This window comes from Malaclemys terrapin, chromosome 6 (genome assembly GCF_027887155.1).
Source record: "Malaclemys terrapin pileata isolate rMalTer1 chromosome 6, rMalTer1.hap1, whole genome shotgun sequence".
NCBI classification, from domain to species: Eukaryota; Metazoa; Chordata; order Testudines; family Emydidae; genus Malaclemys; species Malaclemys terrapin.
The window spans coordinates 78,618,932-78,638,493 of NC_071510.1; the positions used below are offsets into that span (position 1 = coordinate 78,618,932).

General features: G+C 37.6%; 1 long non-coding RNA gene across 7 annotated transcripts in view; it reads left to right on the top strand.

Moving 5' to 3' along the window:
• LOC128839478 (uncharacterized) overlaps positions 1 to 19,562 on the top strand; it is a 169,923-nt gene that overhangs the window by 14,510 nt on the left and 135,851 nt on the right. For 6 of the 7 annotated variants that reach the window (XR_008445439.1, XR_008445445.1, XR_008445440.1 and 3 more), the window contains exon 2: positions 4,878 to 4,926. This is a non-coding gene — a long non-coding RNA (uncharacterized LOC128839478). Of the gene's footprint in view, positions 1 to 2,646; positions 2,938 to 4,877; positions 4,927 to 19,562 lie in introns of those variants that run through there. The other variant, XR_008445442.1, reaches the window with a different exon arrangement.

Here is a 19,562-nt window from a genome sequence, read left to right on the forward strand (position 1 = left end):
AGACTCAAGCTGACGTCAATGGACGTGACCTCGCTGTTAAACCTTGAACGTGAAGCTGGGATAGGGAAAACAGACGAAAGAGAGAGGGGGAGATGCAGCCTTGCAGCTCGAAAACGGCAAAAGCAGCAGAGGGGATATATTACAGCGGCGGCGGAGGCAGGAGCCAGCCAGCAGCCGCAGCAGCATCTTGAGCTGCAGAAGCCGTGGAAAGGCAGCTGGACACGTGTGAAGAGCCTTCCTCAGCTGCATTGCTCGTCTCTATCCCCGTTTGCAACCCACCTAAACTGATCAGCGCTTCTACCCCGTAAAATAAACGTTATAACAATTCCATCCATCCCTCCCTCCCCAAACAACAGCGAAACAAAGCAAACAAACGCAACGTCCTGTAAATGATCCCACCAACAAAAATGGGACATAGTTGCTGCTGCTCTCCAGAAGATAATGAGCGGGAATCTACAACGTCGACTTTCACAAACCGCCTCCCTCCACCCCCCAAAAAGCAGCAGCAAACCCAAATATTAAAAGATACACGTGAGTTCAATGGGTGCAGGTAAATCGTCAGCGTAAGTGATCAGTGTGCTTCCTGTGGTACCTGGTTACTGATACAGTGTTATGTACAGTGGCTGTAAGGGGACTGCTGCTAACAATGTCGGTTTGGAAAGAAGAGACAGAAAACAGAAGAATCGCTAGGCTCGTAGCGATTCACTCGCATGCCTTGTAAACCTAATTGCTATACCCAGAGGTGGCACAGATCTGCAAGTGAATCTTGGCCATAAGCACTTCTCTTGGTTTTCCATTCATGTCTCCCCGCTGAAGGGAGAGGCTGAATCTAAGGATACCCTGAATTCTGAACGTCTGAAGGTGCCTTATTAACTAAAACGGAGACAGAAGAGAGCAGATGTGAGAAATGCTTTCTGAAGCTGCGCTTCCTCTTCTCTCTGACTTTATCTTTTATTGCTCCTCCCTATATATACATAGGCCTGAAGAACCTTTATGGGCAGGGGGATTTCCCGAGATTAGGCTTCAGAATTATAGGCAGTCAAGTTTTAGAAAATCATGGACATTTTTCCTTAATATCTAACTTTTCCTTTTCTCGTGCCAGTGGTATGTTTCATGGCATTTATGTAGATTTTTACAGCCTTATAGTAAACCAGATGAAATATGTAAGCTGCAAGCTAGCGACTTCTCTCTCACACACACACGGACACAACTCTTTGTCTTCTGTCATAGCCTATGGTGAAAAGCAGCACCTACAATCCCCATGGTGTGGCTGTGAGTGTGATTGTGGCAGTGGGATTGAAGTGGTGGCCACTGACAAGGACACGAGTGACCGTTTGTCCTTTGGCTACAGTTGGCGGGAAATCTGGGGGCAGAGTGCTCCGTGCTCTCAGTCTGCGTCTCTCTTTACCGTCTCCCTCCCATCTTCCTGCAGCCACATTTCCATACAGGATACTCATCTGTGGGCTGGGTTTTTTTGTTTTTTTTTTTTTGTTACTTTGCCCCTCCCCCGCCCGCCTCCCCTCGTCACAAATACCCAGCCCTGCACACAGACACACTCTTCACCCACACACTTCTTGACACCCACACATTCAATAAAGCAACTCACCACCATAGAGAAAACACGCTTATCCATGCACAGATACATTCTACAAACACACCCACCCAAAGACATATTTACACGCACACCCTTCCCCATCAACACACAGCCTTGCACACAGACATTCCTACAAACACACACCCTATACAAAGGTTCTTACAGCCTTCCTTCACAAACACACCTTTTCCACACACCCCTCATGTTCTCATTCTCGCAAACACCCATGCTTCTACACAGTGAGTCCTCGCATTATACATGTCCATATCTGTACACACACACACACACACACACACACACACTAATACCCGGCCTTCTTTCTCTCCACACTCTCCACAGGCTCAACCCCTCCCCCCAACTTTTTAAAACACCCCCCTTCTAGCTCTCTCTCTCTTTCTCTCTCTCTCACTAAGCTCCATAAATCCATCCTAAAATCCATTTTCTAAAACTGTTGATGCTGTCCTTCTTGTTTTGAGCCCAAAGCACTGAAAAACAAAACCAACTCTCCTTCCAGAAATCAATGCGATGACGTGAGGTCCCTCTACAAGTTTGCAAGTGAAAGAGGTTTTGGTTTCATTTTGTTTTGATTTGGACAAAAGTCACACATAATGGCAGTGCCTCCCGAAACAAGACGCAGAAGAAGCTGTTCCTCAAAAGTTAACTGGATGAAAACATGCTAGAAAACGCAACTTCTTGGGGCAATTTTTGTAAGTTTCCAAAGAAATGAGTGCTTCCCTCCTACTATAGGACAATGTAGCCATTGCTCTTCTTTAGACTAGACATTTCTAATTTGTTCCGTCTGTCAGAAGGGGACTATGAGAGGGTTTGGTGCAAATTCATTATCTCTGGCAACGCATAACGTATAGTAGGAACTGAAAAAGACCATGGCAATGGATGAACAATAGGGCTTCAGTTCATCAGCAACAAAAGCGTTGGGGAAATTGGTTGAATTTCAGAGCACGTCCTCCTCAGCAGAGAGGGCTGGACTAGACCTTGGCCACCCCCCCCCCCCCCAAAAAAAACTTGCAAAGCCTCACGTACAACACTTCACTTTCTACTCTGGGGCTTAGGAAGCAATATGGAAGAAAAAACTTTTTTTTTTCTGTTTCTTCCGTTTTTCTGGATAGAAGCTCTTTCTAAGTATTTTAAAACCAACCATGCAAGAATTATACCATGGAACTAAGCTGCAGTTTCAAATAAAGGTGATGAACTGCGTTTCTGGAGACGTGAAGGAACCCGCTGTCTATGCTTTAAAGGGGGCTTGACCGTGGGATCTTTGTTGCAGTCGGAGATTCAGCCTTTACATCTAGATCGGGGGTCAAATGTTTCTTATAAGAAAAAAAGTAAGTATAATTGGGGGAATATAGAGGATCGGAATTCTTTGTCAAATGGAGAAAACAACTTCATATCACACATGTGCTTCCAGAAACGTGTCTTTATGAATCTGAGCTCGGTTAGTGTCTCTATGTCAGGTTCGGGGGCAGTAGCTGCTTCTTCTGGTAACAGGCTGGACACGTTGCCTTATTAGAACTCTCATAAGTTGCAGTGACGACTGTGAGGGAAATCTGATTAACAGGACAGAGTTTCATGAGTTTACATGATGACTTATATTGGTTAACTGATTTAGTACGCGTGATGCTAAACCTGTTGGTCCTGTACGTAGTTAGGTCTGTGAACTATTAATTATCAAACAGATTGACAGTAAATGGATAGCATTAACGTTTAAGCATAGAGAGAAAAAGCTTTTTAGCAATGCCAGAATATCTTCTGAAAATGTATCAACATAAAAATATTCTTCACAGTGGTTGTCATTAGCGCATTGTAACTAAAACTGATTGCTCTCAAATTTTCAAGCTTTTTTAAAATCCGATAACGAAAGCATATGCTTGTTCATGTAAATGTGAAAAGGGTTATTTAATGTAGTTGATATATAAGATTAATATTTTTCCGTGTTTAGTGGGGAAGCGCCAATCCGAGCAGCCATTATTTCCTGGGTTATCCAAAAGGCACCCTGATCAAAATATGTATTATTTTATGTCGGGGTGATTGGTATAGATTGCATGATATTATAACTATTCACATATTGAACAACCCAGCATAGGAAGCTATATTATGTTTAACACAGACTAAATTCGGATTCAAATCTACACCTTTCTGTAGTATGCGTATGCAGAGGAGTGAAATATTGTAGACGCAGAGCAATCAATTTACACTGGTGTCTTTCTGGATTTCCTATTGCTAGTGTAACTGTGGGTTATTGAGCAGGGAATATCTGTGAGGGTCACTTCAGCAGCTGAATAGCTCAGAACTTGGGTAAGAGTGTCCCAGTATGTCACGGCCACGGTCAGAGGCCCTTCCCGGAACTGAAGGCTGCTGCACAGGTTGCAGCTTAGGCCGAACATAGCGGACTATACAGTCTACAGGCAAGCTGTCTACCCCCAACCTTGATACTAGTAATTACAGCGCACACCCGGACTGAGAGCGCCAGTAGGCAGCATAATTAAAGGCAATGAACTTATGCACTAGTGTTCATCTTCCAAAAGAAGAAAAAACACTGAGCATTCATGAAAGGGATAAAAAAGAAATCCTTCAAATGCAAGTATAAAGGAATACATATCGCTTTGCAATGAATGTCTTAATTATTTTCTAATTTTCACTAATTTCTTACTAATTTAGCTGACATGATTACATTATTTAGATTCACACATACAATGTCTTGTTCAGTAATGCCGTAAATATAGCCTATGATATTGATTTTAAGACATCACTGATGTAAAGCACCTGAAAATTCTGGCTTGAAAATACTGGCATAATGTGTTTTGCATATTTTGAAACTGGAGGCTAGGTGGAGCCTCTATCCTTTATCAAGTAACTGGCAGCTTACAGTATGCAAATATCTGATCTGCCTTCACAGTTTTGCCCCCTCTACTCAACAACCCCAAAATATTTTTGCTATTCTTAATCATAAAATTCCTTCCAAAGAATTGTGGGTATTATCTCCCTATTATTAATTATTATTTCCATTTAAATGTTAGTTATGTTTAACCCTTCAGATACCATAGTACACGACTCATTATATCTGCTTTATGGCATATTAGATCATCTGCAGGAAATATAGCGAGTTAAAATATTTTAGTCAATTATTTGATTATATTAAATATCGAGATACACCACATTTTCTGTACACACATATATTTATCATAGTCAAACACACTATACATACAAAATTCATGGACTGTAAGTGTTAAAATTATGATCATTTGCTTTTTTGGCTATTTTTCAGATTCAGATTAAGAAGAAGGATCACAAGGGATGGCAATAATCAAGAAATGGTAATTTTAAAATTTCATGTTTAATAAAATCCAACCAATAGAATATATATAACATAAAAATAAAATACAAATATTTGCTCTTTAACAGCCCAATTTTTAAAATTATCAGTAGTCTAAGTATCTTTCTGTCTTTTTGTAGTTTGAATTTATATTATATAGCCCTCTGTATGTTATATATCAAACATAACAGAAATATAATCTACAATGAAATATAATCTACAATTGTCTATAAAAATTAATTCTGCACACAATAAATAAGAGGACACTTTTATTAGAAAGCAAACCAGTCAAGTGCCTTACTTGGGCTATACAAATAGCTGTAATTAAATGGCTTTTATACAGGAAATGATTGCCTGTATTGTATTAGTGGACTGTAGTTCACATCTATGTGAATTATATACAAACTAAGTATGAAAAGGGTATTCTTGCAATGACCTAATTCCTTATGCACTGCATAGAATATAAATAGAATTCCTGTATGCATCCTATACACTGGTAACAAGGTGGTCAGATTGGCATTAGAACAAAACTGTGATTCTAATAAGTAAAAAATCATCAACTTTCTACTTTAATGTGAGAGATTGTTTATTCCTAAGAAATCCATGCAGGATGTTTCGACTTTACGTCACAGCCATCTGGAGACCTATAAAAAGATTAGAAAACAAGCATGGCAATCATATCCTCATCTACAGGCCATTAATGGGAATTTATTAGAGAGTGATCAGGCAAATGTAACTGTTTGGATTCAGTATCTTCCAATATGCAGATTATTTCTAAATTGGCATTCTAACTGTAAAATAAGTTTTCTGTGATCAAGTAAATCAGAAATATCTGAAAACATGTTAACAATTGTTCTTGATAATTTACATTAAATATATGAAAGTAACTTCTGAACTGCAATTGCTTTAACGTCTCACATTTTAGACAGTAATACAGTCACTGAAAATGCATATGATCAATTGATGTATAAATCTTTGCGATATTCAGAATAAGCAAGTATTTTGTGGCTAAGCCTTATTGGACATCTGTAGATTTCTTAGAGCCCTGTTAGCTAACTGAAAAGTAGAAAATTTAATTGATAATATGGCTAATGAACAGTGAGGTTATAAGCCTCATGTTGGCTATTTTTACTTCTAAGAACTCCACTGAATCTACAAAATGTGACCTGTGTATAACAGTTATTTATTGAGATAGTGTGTGATAAGTGAGGGGTCTTTAGAATAGAACCTAATATGTTAATGCTATGCTTTGTATCTTTCAAACATCTTAATTTAAAATAAAAATAATATGATATATCATGCCTTGCATTTAATGATAATTCTATCACATGGTTACATGTTTTAAAAGCATTAATTAATGTGGACATATGTGTATGTGTAGACATATACATATACACACAAACATTATTTGAATTTTCATGTCTGTTACTTAAAGAATTCAATGCATCAGCTCACAAGCCTGTTTTATGTAATAGATGCCTGATCACTGCTGCCTCTAGCCATTGGGGAAAAATCTTTCTATCTGCGAATTCAGAAAAGCTCATTCGAGTTTTACATAATATTGAAATGATCCTGTGCCTTTAGATATATCAGATGTCTAATTCAGTGGTCCCTGTTGTGCCTGTACAGCCTGGGAGATAATGAAACATAGTAACTACATAATATAGAGTGTTCACAAGAATTCTAACTATTTTGTGCTTGATTTTGAAAAATGTGGAAAAAAAAATCACAGGCATGACTAGGTCATACTGTATTATATATCATGTCTGGATACCAAATAACCTTGTTTTCAATGTGATGCTATTTAATTACATATATTTAACAGTACAGTGCTCAGTTCAAAGGTTGAGAATCTCAAAAACACATGAATGGTTTCAGAAGTAGTAGTATTTCTGAATGCAATATTTGGCATATTAGTAATATATTCAGGTCACTTCTGGGTGGCAGTATTTTAGTTAGTTAATTTTGGGCCTGGTCTTATTATTAAATTATTTTGATTTCCCATTTTCATGTTGTTTCCAATATGAATCTATGATCAGCTATTCAACTGCTTTATAAAGTTCTCATTTTACACTGGAAACACACACATATAGACACACACACACACATACACACACTCATATATAGACATGTAAACACCTCCACATACATACACATGCACACATGTATATGCCTTACCCTGTAAGCAAGCTATAGAATTAATGCAGCACGAGTTGCAATATAATTGTGTACATTGTGAAAGCAATGTTTACCCTGAATAAATCAACCTATGAAAATATAGGCTAATTTACAAAACATATTTAAATTGATTCTGAAGAATTTCCTATAAATAATACTGCCATAAGTAGTATACTACATTTTGTTTTATTTTACACCATAGAAGGATAGTACCAGTATGATCTTTAACTCATAATTCATTTATAAGTGGAGAGCATTCAATATTATATATCTATGCTGAATTTTTCAATATGCATCTTATATAAACTGCAGCATGGATGAGCTGCTGAAGTACATTTTTTAATCTGAACAGTAAACAGTGTAGATCTCAGTTATAAGATTCATTGTATCACATATAATTGAGAGACCTTTCAGAGTTTGCACTTTAGGCTTAAAAACGCTATACAATTATACTGCTACATAATTCAAAGTATAATGTATTTTTTCATGGGAGGGGGAGTTGAGAGATTCAAATGCTAAAACCGAACATAATGCATTTTAACAATTTAGAAATACTTGCCTCATCAGTTCCTTGAGTGATATAAGCATGTGGTTCTTCAATATATGTAGGAGGTTAAAAAAAACCACAATATATCAGCATTTTTATTAAGGCATTTCCCAAAATGATATACAATGTTAGAAAAATATTGCTGCAATGCTCACCTGTATTGCATTCTAACAGAGAGAGAAAGAGAGAGAGAGTATAGATATTATAAAACACTGGAGCCAGGCTGGAGTCTGCTGCTTGCAGCATTCCGAATCAACATACAGAACAAAAATGCACAATCGCCATGGTGCTAGTACTGTACTTGCAAATCACTATAGATACAAAACATGACTGAGATGTGAAGCCCTTAAAACACAACACACCAGAGCAAATTGTCAATGTAATTACACATCGACTCACTGCGTAATACAGAACTGATTCCCAGTCTGAGAAAGCAAGGCCCTGCTTTAAGCAATAGCAAAGTGCCTCACATCTCCCTGCACAACCAGGGTCTGCCAGAAGAGAAATGCAGGCAAAGACGTTATCCAGATCTGAAACGCTTTTATCTGTCCGCAGAGGGAGATTTCTTCCAGTCTTTGGATATTAGAGCGATCTACGCTAGCAACAAGGAAGGTAAAAGGCGGCGGGTTGATTTTTTCCTGCAGTCTGTAGTGCTAGAGGAGGAGATGTTGGTTGAGAGAATAGGAATTGTTCCAGTGCTGCTGCTGCTGTTGTTGATGGCGCGGGGCAGATTGCTGATCACTCATGCATATCAATAACCGTGTGTACTTGAGATTTCTCATGACATCATCATTACCTTGGTCTCCCGCGGTCCAGGACCTCTGACCTTGCCGGGCTGGTCCACATTTTGGCACTGAAAGCCCTCCAATGATGGCCCTTTTCTCCTTCTTTCAGACCGGGGGCAGCAGCAAGCCAGCAAGACCGCATCTTCTTCTCCCCAGCTCTAGGAGCCCTGAGAAATCGAGGAGCTTCCCCCCTAAAACATACATACACACAAGATATTTGCAATCAAGCTGCCACCATTTGGTAAAAAGCTCTATACCGTGCATAATCTAAACGGATCAGGAGCTGGATCCTCGAATCATCTTGTCACTTTCTACTGAAATGGGATTTTTTTCCTCCTTACACTGCGCTGGAAATTGCCGATGGCTTTACATCTTCATAGAGGCTAAAGAGTCTTTCGCAAGACTGAAGCAATTTACAATGCAAATAGAGGCCTGTGAAGGGATGGATGCTTCTCACTCTTAACAGCTTGATGCACCTCAGTAGCTGGTTTTGTTTTCTGATATTAACAGATGAATTGTTGGCTATCGCTGCCGGAAATTACTGGGTGAAAGAAAAAGTTCGGAATAAACTTTGAAGGCAACAGATCTCTTTTGGATGTGTATTAGCTGCACACACACAAAATCAGGTCACAATTGCATAAGAGGATGAATATTTTAAAGCACCGCTAGTACTTCTTCGAGGAAACAACACGTCTGTTTCTCAGAAAGAATCTGGATTCTAGCAAAGAAATAAATCTAAATAAATAAAAATTCTGTGAGGAAGCGAGTTGTTATCTTTGGTTATCTAGCTGTATGAGTGTGTTGGTCTTCATAAAGCTAGATAACCGAAAGTAAAAACTCCTTCATGATCATCGTGAAGCCTGTGGAAATGAAAGACTACATCAAGAGACAGTAAAAACCGAGAAAGGTCAGGAATGCTTATTGAATCTAACACTTTTACAGCTAAAGGTGAGAGTGGAGGAAATTAGATGACATACACATTCCAAAATATGAAGTTGTTAGATGCCATAGCATGGGTAGTAATATGCTGCAAAGAGGAAATGGTGCTGGTAAACAATGCATGTGCAACTTTTGCTGTTAAATACAACAAGTTAATATTTGAAGGGCTGAAGTAATTTTTAGAAAGACATTTAGAATTGAGTATCAGTTTGCAAAATGATTCAATGCAATTAAAAGGCCTTAGACGAAAAAATAAAGATCTTAGTGCTGATGATGACAATAATATGATGTGGACTAAATTGGGAAAATCTGCCTGGGAGGATCTTAAACAAAACAGTTGGGGTTATATTTCAAATGATATGAAATCAGACTTTCAAAAAAGTTTACACGGGAGTGTAGGCAAGCTTAATAATTTATAGCTGCTGAGAACTCGGTGGAGCTGCACAAAGATGAAAAAAGTGATGGCTGATTTTTATTCTTCTATTCAAAATGCGAGCACAGATGCTTCTCTGTTCCAAGAGGGTTTCCTTGAGGAAGCTACTGAAGCAGAAAGACATGATGGAGACGAGATCGCCTCCCCCCTTGTCAAAGTGTTAAAAAATGTTCTGTGTCTTACTCTGCGTCTAGCATTGGAAATGAAAGTGACATTTACTCCAAAACCCACGTGTGCGCCTCCTCTCTTTTTGTTTAAGGATGATCAGATCTATCCAGGAAACTGCTCTGGCATCCCAAACTGAAATAATTAGGACGTATATAGACCTGACAAAAATGGAAAGGGGGTGGGGAATCTGAGGGTCTGTCTTGCCTAATTGATTCCGTTAAACGGAATGCAGGAGATGTGAACGGCTGGACGCTCCCATTCCCACGCTCGGGGGCAAGTGGCAATGCCATGCCCCGGCAGCCTATGACAGACAGCCCTGTTGGGGGTTGGGGTATGAAAAAAACATCAAGTGCACCACACCATACTCATCTCCATCGCTTAAGAAAGTAGAGGCATTTCCCACCCACAGCCATCTGCAGGCTCCCAAGTGGGAACACCAACTGTTCTGGAGCTGCATACTGTCTGTTTCTGCTAATTCTATAACCACTCTTTAAGCTTCTTATAATCAAGTTTAGCCTTTTTTCTGTGGTTGACGTTTCACAGAATATTTAGAAAAGAAAGGTAGAGAAACTAATATGAAGCAATTCTAAGAAGTCAATTTATTTACAGGGTTCCTGTCTTCCCCAGTGACAAATTCGCAGGCATAATGTTTTGGCCTTACAACTGTCCCACGTTTTTAATAAATGCCTATATATATTACATTTGTCATTATAATTCCCGCAGTTTGGGTGTCTTTTAAAAGTGCATTTGAACAGGATTAATTCTGAAGGGTAGCACTTTTCCTTGGACTTGCCCTAACTATGTTTCCAATGGCACACTATTTTATAATACTATATTGGAAATAGACCCTCTCAAAAGTAGATGAACATAAGATAGAAGAAAATAGTTCTCAGCCTTCTTCATAAACTGAAGGACCAACCTTCTACAGACTGAGAATTTTTTACAAATTAGAAGGAACAAGTAAAATATATTTATATGTATATATATTTGCCTTGTTATATCATATCTGGTCACATCACACATGCTGAGGGGAAAGGAGTGGAGAAATAGCATACATGAGCATACATATTGTGTTTATGGCTATTTCTATTTAAAATAGAAGATTTACCTTAAAGGTCATAAAATATTATCGATAGTTGTAAAATAGATGTCATTTTATGTCTAAAGAGCTTACTAGTGTCTTTTAACTTAGTTTCAGCTAGAACTCCAGACAGACTTTATTTACATAAATTCCCACTTTGGCTGCTGCGCACGTGCCGGAGTTTTACTACTGTAGTGACCGTTGAGAAGACTCTTGTTTATTTACTCTAGAAGTACTGTTTGTGAGAACAACCTTTCATTGTTAAGTGCCTGTATGCCTTTCATTTATTGCATGTCCAGGGGTGCTATTTACCTAGAGCCATTGTCTAGTACAATTAACATTTACATTACAAAGTGTGTGGTTTTTTTTCCTCAAAGAGGTTCAATTAAGGCAATAAGATGTTTTCTGAGGAAACCTATTGTTTACTGAAAGCATTCAATTGAGTCAAATTACTTAAGCTTTTGCTTACTTCTTGGTCCTTTATGTAAATTTGTTAAGGAAAATATCTAAGGAAAATGATCAGTTTTATAATTATGTGTTCGCCATTGTCATATCAAAATTGTTTTGTACCATGTGAATGTTACATGACGATCAATCAATAAAATACATGTCAATGTTATATTACATTATTTTTATTATTGCTCTTCCACTGCTCCGCTGCAACATGTCCCAGATTTTTCTTTGACATTTCACATTAAACTTCTGGTTTGGGGGAAAGAAATTATATTAAAATACTATAGAATGACCACCAAGTTTATGTTTCCAGAAGTTCAACTCGTAAACATTGTTTTATAAAATGATCTCTCAATAAGATGGGATTTCTTCAAAACCTAAAATATTCAAATAATGTACAGTTTTAAGTAAAAAAATCCTGTAAATATCAGTTGAGTAGGCTTTTGAAAGCTAGTTTTAACATTGGCATAGCCCAGATCAAGTTTATTTAGCATACCACTGCATTGTAAAACAGTTGGCGTGAAGTTGCAGGTTGCGTGAGGATGCATGTTAACTAGTAGGAACCCAGGCTTATTCTTTGTGAAAAGGGAGTAGCAGATTGCTGTGCAAGGCCAATGTTAAAAAGGCAGCTGAATTTAACACCATCTGGAAGAAAAGATCCCTTCACGACTTTCTCACACCGTCAGACAAAACTAGTGTCTCTTGTTCTGAGCCCTTGTCTATGCAACCATACAATACTGAGTCATTATACTTTTGCTGAGAGAAAATTTGAGAACACAATATGGGTAACCAGTGAATGACCAAGTTTCATTGTGCCCGCTTAAGTCGATTGAAATCTACGTCTAGAGCCATGAATGGTAGTATTGTTTTCCTCACCGGGGCTGTACTAAATGTCAGCACAGTGTAAAGAAAAACTTGAAGTCTGCAAATAACTTACCAGATCTCAATTATAATATTTTCCCACACTAGAACTAATATCATTGCTAGGGTCTACAATGCACAAAATACAAAGAGAAATGAAAAAATGAGTTCATTTACAAGTTATTTTGAGCACAATTTTTTTTATTTTCTGATGGGAACTTTAATTCGGCATGTAGAACTGAATAATCCTTTCCTGAGAAGTTCGAGTTACAAAACTGCTTCTTATATAATTAAGAAAATAAACTATGTAAACAACTTGTATCCTGCAACTATTGCAACAGTCTAGCATGGGACCGTTAAAACGTTAATAGGTATACTCTATATCACCCGGGTCGCTTCTTCTGAGTTGAGTCTAGAGAAAGATTTCTCTTTGAATATTTTAGAAATAAGGCTGAAGTTAATAAACACAATGGTGGGAAATATATTTCTGCAGATGTTGCAGAAATGCATCAGTACTTCCCAGTTGAGATGCAGGAACCATAAGAAATGCTTCCAATTCTCTTACTTTTGATTATTTTTTTCACTTGATAATAAGTTCTATTATAAATGCTAATCAATTTAGTCTTGCATTTAGCATTCACATATATCAATTGGCAGCATACACAATGCAGACTGAGACAAGGAAATAGTTCAAAAAGATTACAAGGAGTTAGTTATATATGTTTTATTAGAATGTCTATGTTTTAAATCTAATTGACTGCAATTTTGTTAGTGTGTCGCAAAATGCCATACAATTCTTAACATGAAACTGGAAAACAATGAATAACTGTACTTTTGCTTAATAATACATCTGTGCCAGCCCATTACCTAGTATAAGCAGGAACATTAATTGCAGTATTTGACATTCTGAATCCTACTGTGTAATAATGAAAGAGAGACTAGCCAAAATGACTTGTAAAAAGTTAATGTTGGAAAAGTTACATTTTCTTAACCAATAGTGGTAACTTCTCTTGTAACAACTTTTAAATTAAGAAAAATAGTAGCAATTATACAGAGAGCATAATGACATAGGTATGAAATCAAATTCCATTCATAGTAGGTAGATAGAAGAGTCAAAACTTTTAAAACACTCTGCAGATCATGATGCTAATGGAACTGTTTGGTTGGCAGTAATAAAAGGATAATATTGTACAAAAAATGGCAAACAGACTATATTTTCCACTACAGAAAGTGTATGAATGGACATAACTGTAACTGTATCTACCCCCTACTAAAGTTACCTTTGATATTTATTAAAATGAGATAAATTTATTATTTATAGTTTTAACCAAACATTTCATTAAATCTGTTTTAGTTTCACTATGTAGTTAAACAGTGTGTGTTCTCTTGTTAGTTGCTTGTTAGTGGGATTTCTTGTTTGGATTGAAATGTTTGCTTCTCATTTCCTTTGGCTGGCCAGAAATGGGGGAGGGGCAGAATAGTCCTACAGAAACACTATAGAGAAAACTCCATTCATTTGTAAAAACACACACCATTTTCATAGATAGCACAACAAAAACACTTTTTTTTCATTATTATACCTTAGAAGAAAGGAAACATGAATATTTGACAATTATAATTTCCTAGGAAATGCATAGTAGTTTTGCCATTGACTTTACTGAGGGCAGGATCAGACCTCAAATCAGGGAAGTCCAACTGAAATATTTGGAACCCACTCCTGCTCTCATTGAAATCAATAGGAAAATTCTCCCTGGCAAGACCAGGCCATTAGTGAATCAAATCCGTGGGCCCAGTCCTGCCTCTACTGAAGTCTATGTTTTTTCCCCTCCATTTACTTAAGCAAGAATAGGATCAGGCTGTAAAAGTAACTGTTGGACTTAACTGATTTGGATGCCCATCCTGTATGATATTGACAATATTAACTGGAGAAATCTGTTGTAATCTATGTCTAGTTTGCTAGACTGAGTATAAAGTAGGGTTTTTTTGTCTTATTTTTCTAATGTATTGTCTTTAGCAGATAAACACTTGAGGGAGAGGAAAAATATTTAGGAAACAATAAGCATATTGATTTTGGGGGGGAAATCAAAATATTGGATTTTATTTTCTTTTTAAAAGGTTGGTTGTCCCATAGCATGGCAAAGAAATGAACTGACCACTGTTGCTATTATTGTCAGCACACACTTCTTGCTAGCTTTGCACTGGCACTGTGCAATGTGAGCTAAGTGCACTTCTTTATGTAAGATGCTGAACGTCCTATAAAACTGAAGGATGGTTAGACAAATGCGGATAGCTGGCCTGTAGCAGTACAGTGGCTACCACCTATGCTCGGGAAAGCAAAGGGAGAAGGCGAGGTGCTTCAAGTGTGTAAACTCAGAAAACTTAACCACGAGGAAATGCTAAAAACTATTGTTTTGTTCAGAACCCTACAGCCTGTTTGTCAACAGGTGAATGTATTGTTTCCTCCTAAAGCTGAGCAGGTGCAGGAGGTGCGCATGACTGAGAATGCAGGTTGCACTCAGCCTCCCACAGAGACTGTTGCTCCTGCTGAGAGGGCTGGGGTAGCAGCGGCAGCGAGCCGGTAGCTGGGCAATACCACGTTACTGTGTGACAGGCACCAGTCTGAGCACCTCCTGGAGGAGCGATCCCCTGCCTTTCTGGCGAGAGCGCTGATTGGTGTTTCCCGGGAGACAGGATGGCTGATCTCCTGGACTCGATTTGTTTTCTCCTCCCTCCAGCGCAGGCTCAGCCCCTACAAGGGCAGCACAGTGGTTTCCCAGTCCTCTGCATCGTCAGGTTGGTCATGTCAAAGCTCGCTCCCTAATCTCCCACTCCCCGGGGGTTGCTGAGTTTCTTTCCACCACGGTAATAGTTTATCACATAGGGTTTTTTGGTTTGCAGGACCACGTAGTCTGCATTATTAATGACAACTATTAATTGTTGTTAGTGATCATTATTAATTATTTTCTAAGAGGCATTAACTAGTGTCTGCCAGTCTCGTAAAAACCTTATCGAAGTCCCCTCCTCCTACCAGATATCATATCGCCAAGTAATTGAGTTATTATTACTATTGATTTGTCATCATGTCAGTGTTACCATTTGCATGTGGAAATCTCCTTCTGTGGATGAAGTGAAAAGAACAAGGCATTTCCCTTCTGGCTGCGCCTGCTCCTTATCTAATAGCCAAAGTCTAACCCCTTTCTTTTGGGACGACTAGGCTAGTCGTGACTTTCTCTATCACTCCGCCTGTGGTAACCCCACTGCAAAACTACAATTAACTCGACAAACAATCTGCAGATAAACGATTGACAGTCTGCAATGGCTATGATTCACGTTTACTGTGTGCAGTTATGTGAAACTTTGCAGACACAATTGTGTGTTATTGCTCTAAACTGGAACATTACATTGGGGTTCAGCGACGCTTCTCACAGAATTTCTCTCTCCTCCCACCTCCCACTCGTCCCAGCTCATCTCTCCCTGGCATGGGATTTGGTGGAAAGATCGAACTCCCTGGTTGGTAGATACAGTATAACTTGTCCAGAGAGTGCTATTCCAACCCCCTCCCAGATCTGGGTCTTAAGTACTTACCAAAGCCAGTTAATAACATCATGCATGGACATTTAAACTTGTTGTAAGTTCCAGAGAGGATTAGAGAGAAATCACGCTGTGCGCAGCTAATGATACCATCTTAACTCTTTAACTGGGAGCTAAATCCACCTCAGTATGGCAAACAGGCTGCCTTCCTCCTTGACTGCGTGGGCCGAGGAGGAAGAGGAGAAAAACCAAAGAAGGCACCATGATACCTGTCCAGAGAGGGACAGGGAAAGGGATACTAAGTTGTCCTCAGTTACAGATATTGAATAGGCTTGTTAAATTTGCCAGTGTAAACATTGCAATAGTATTCAGATTAATGTTGCGTCCTTAGAATACACCCTTAACGACTAATGTTGACTATTAAGCGGGAAGGCGAAGCTGTTTCTTGTTTCATAGGTAAATACAGCAGCAGATTGGATATATCATAGAATTCTGATGTAATGGGGTTTCGCAATAGATTGACTAGGAAGGCTAATTTTTCTGCATACTAGATTGTTTTGGTTTAATTAACTGTGCGCAGGCTTTGATACAATGGAAATGCTGTTTTTTTCTGAATGGTTAACAGTAACCGTTTCTGTCATTGGATTTGCGCTGTAAGGGTAGGCCCAATTATATAGGGTGTTATGAGCTTGAATTCCTGGCATACAAAAATAGACATGCTCGGTATCATACAGGGGGAAAAAGTAGTATTTTTAAAACGATATATTGGTAGCTACGTGTTTGTAATATTAACTATTTTTATACTGGTTACTGCTATTCTCTGAATTCGTTTGAAGTGTTGTAGTGGTGTTGGTTCAATATATACCTTCGTGGGTTCTCTGAATTTTTAAGAGAGAGTTGCATTTGAGCATAAGACCTAGATTCGAGGTATCCGTGAAATAATTTATAGTGAGATGCTTTGGAAGTGATGTATACACAGGCGGGCCCTGGCAAACACACATTAGGAGCACAGAACACAAGCATTAATACACACACTAATTATACATTACACACGTGCACAGAAAGTCCACGGTTAAAACTCGGTTGTTCTTTCAGGTCTTGATTAATTAGTGTGTGTGTGGAGTTGGGAATGTGTCTTTCAATCCTTTGTAGTTCTACTAAAATCTGAGGCACGTGCCATTGGAAAGCAAATGAACATCATAAACTGAATTTTTTATAAGTTTATTTTACATACATTTTGCATACCTTTTAAAGCGTGATATGGTTCGAATAGATGTCCTTTTCTATTTGTTTCCTATTTTGGAAATGATTAGCAAATTATGGCCCCGATGATCCTGCAAAACTTTCGGCATCAAGTAAAGTTGTAATATGTAAAAACGCTTCAATGAGCAGGATCGCCGAGCCCTGTATGACAGACAGCAGCAGCAGTAAAGACATTGCTCAAATATAAAAAGATTTCTGTAGGGAACATCTGCCTCTCATTTATATATAATTTTTGGGAAAGTAGGAAACAGGACAAAAAGCTACAACTAAGAGACAGTGGAAAACGCACAGTAATTTACCTTCGCTAGATCCTAGGAAGAAGTCTTGGGTCCTTCCCCATATGTCTACTAGAAAAACAAATGTGCCACGTTTTTGGTCACTGACGTCAATGAGAGCTTTCCCAGTTGACTTGAATAGGACCAGGATTTGGACTTGTATAAGAGGAAGGAATATATGGGCTGATAAGGATCATTATACGTTAAAAGAAACTGTGTGCACATGAAAGGGGGGATTTAATTACATTAAAAAAAACCCAGACTTTTTATTTTAAAATAAAATAGGATACGTTTACTCTGTCCATGTCAGTTTACTGAAAGGACTGTTAAACTAAAATACACTTCACTCCCATTATAATGTATACTATCTTTGGGAAACAAGAATTTCGGGTGTTATAAAAGAATATTATTATCATTAGAGTAACAGTAATGGTTAATGTAATTAGAATCTAAGACACAATAACCTTATATGATGGAGCCAGAGCCAGTTAGACCTACATCAGAAAGCCTGTATAGTGAGGGTGGAATGTACATGTGTAATTTTTCCTTTACCTGTATAGCTCAGGAACCATTGGGGCTACATCAGAAAATGTAAAATTAACACTATTTTGTACAAAGTATAATTCTTAGTCACCTTCTATTGCAGATGGCAGCTTCTATTGGACCACCTATGATTTCTCCATACTTGCATAGAAAGAGTATTGCCTTGTATTAGGATTGAAATTGAATTAATACTAATTATTAACAAATTTTTAAATAAGAAATGTGTGCTTCAAACCAGCACTTTTATAATCTTCTTCTTTATGACTTTATAAGCATTTGGTGGAGCCATACATATAGGTTGTGCTTTGCTGATTACTAGAGATTTTATGAGGTACCAATATTTTACCAGTAACCATAAATATATTGCTAGAAAATATGACTATGAATATTATATCTTCATATAATTACACATAATGTAAAAGTGGCAATAAATATGTTGATTTACATATTAAATCTTAGATTAATGCATGAGTACCATGTAGAAGGAAAAGATGCATTTTATTTTATAAACATATAAATGAACCAAATTGAAACCATCAGTTGTTGGGTGGTTTAGGCATAAAGTGTATTTTCACCTTTAAAGACCCATACTCAGTACCTGTATGAAGGTATTAAGTGAAATGAGTTTACAAAACCTTAGTGAACTGGGCAGAACACTGCAAATGTTGCAAACTTTTTTGATAAATTTACCTCTACATTTACTTTAGCTACTAAGGAAAGATACATAGTATGACTGGTAACACAGAGTCAGTTACCTCCATTGCCAAGTTATATGCACTGGCTAGAAGACAGGATTTCAATTTCTCATATACTGTCCTTTAACCTTCATGATCAATAGGATCATTTAAAACAAACAAACAAAATCAAGTAAATATTTAGAGATTATTACTCTAATAAAACAAATGTTTCCACTGATTGTTGGAAAAGTGAGTCTTAAAGATTTTATAACTGATTATATTTAACTTTAGTTCTGTTCTAGCAGAAATAATATTTTATTTGATTTGGGGATTTCTAATCCTATTTTGTACTAAAAAGTTACATTTTGCATAGAATATAACTTAAAAGGAGAAAACAATATTTATAATTTCATCATTTAAAAATGATTCATCAAATTTAGCAAAGTTAGATATTATAACATCTTGCACATAACTACATTATTAAGTTAATCTAATGCTCAGACTTATTACCACATTCACGGGTGTCTTTCTGATATCTCTTCAGTCCACTGGATTTTGAAGTGTGATTATGTAAATTTTTCACGGATAAATAAATTACTATAATTGTAGTTGAAATACTACTGAAATTCTTAAGACCATTGCATCTAAATAATATATTATGCATTACTTAATTATTTATCAAGACTAATTCAAAATAACTGTAGGGCAAAGCATACATTTATTTTTAAATCGCCCTTTTTGGACCAGGTACAAAAACGTTCCAGATTTTGTGTGTGTGTGTGTGTGGGGGGGGGGGGGGGGGAATGAGAAAAAGAAGTTTCTCTCATTAAATGCCAGATTCTTGTTTGGCCTAATAATATTGTCACAGTGATGCCATTCTTACAGTGACCATAATACCAGTCT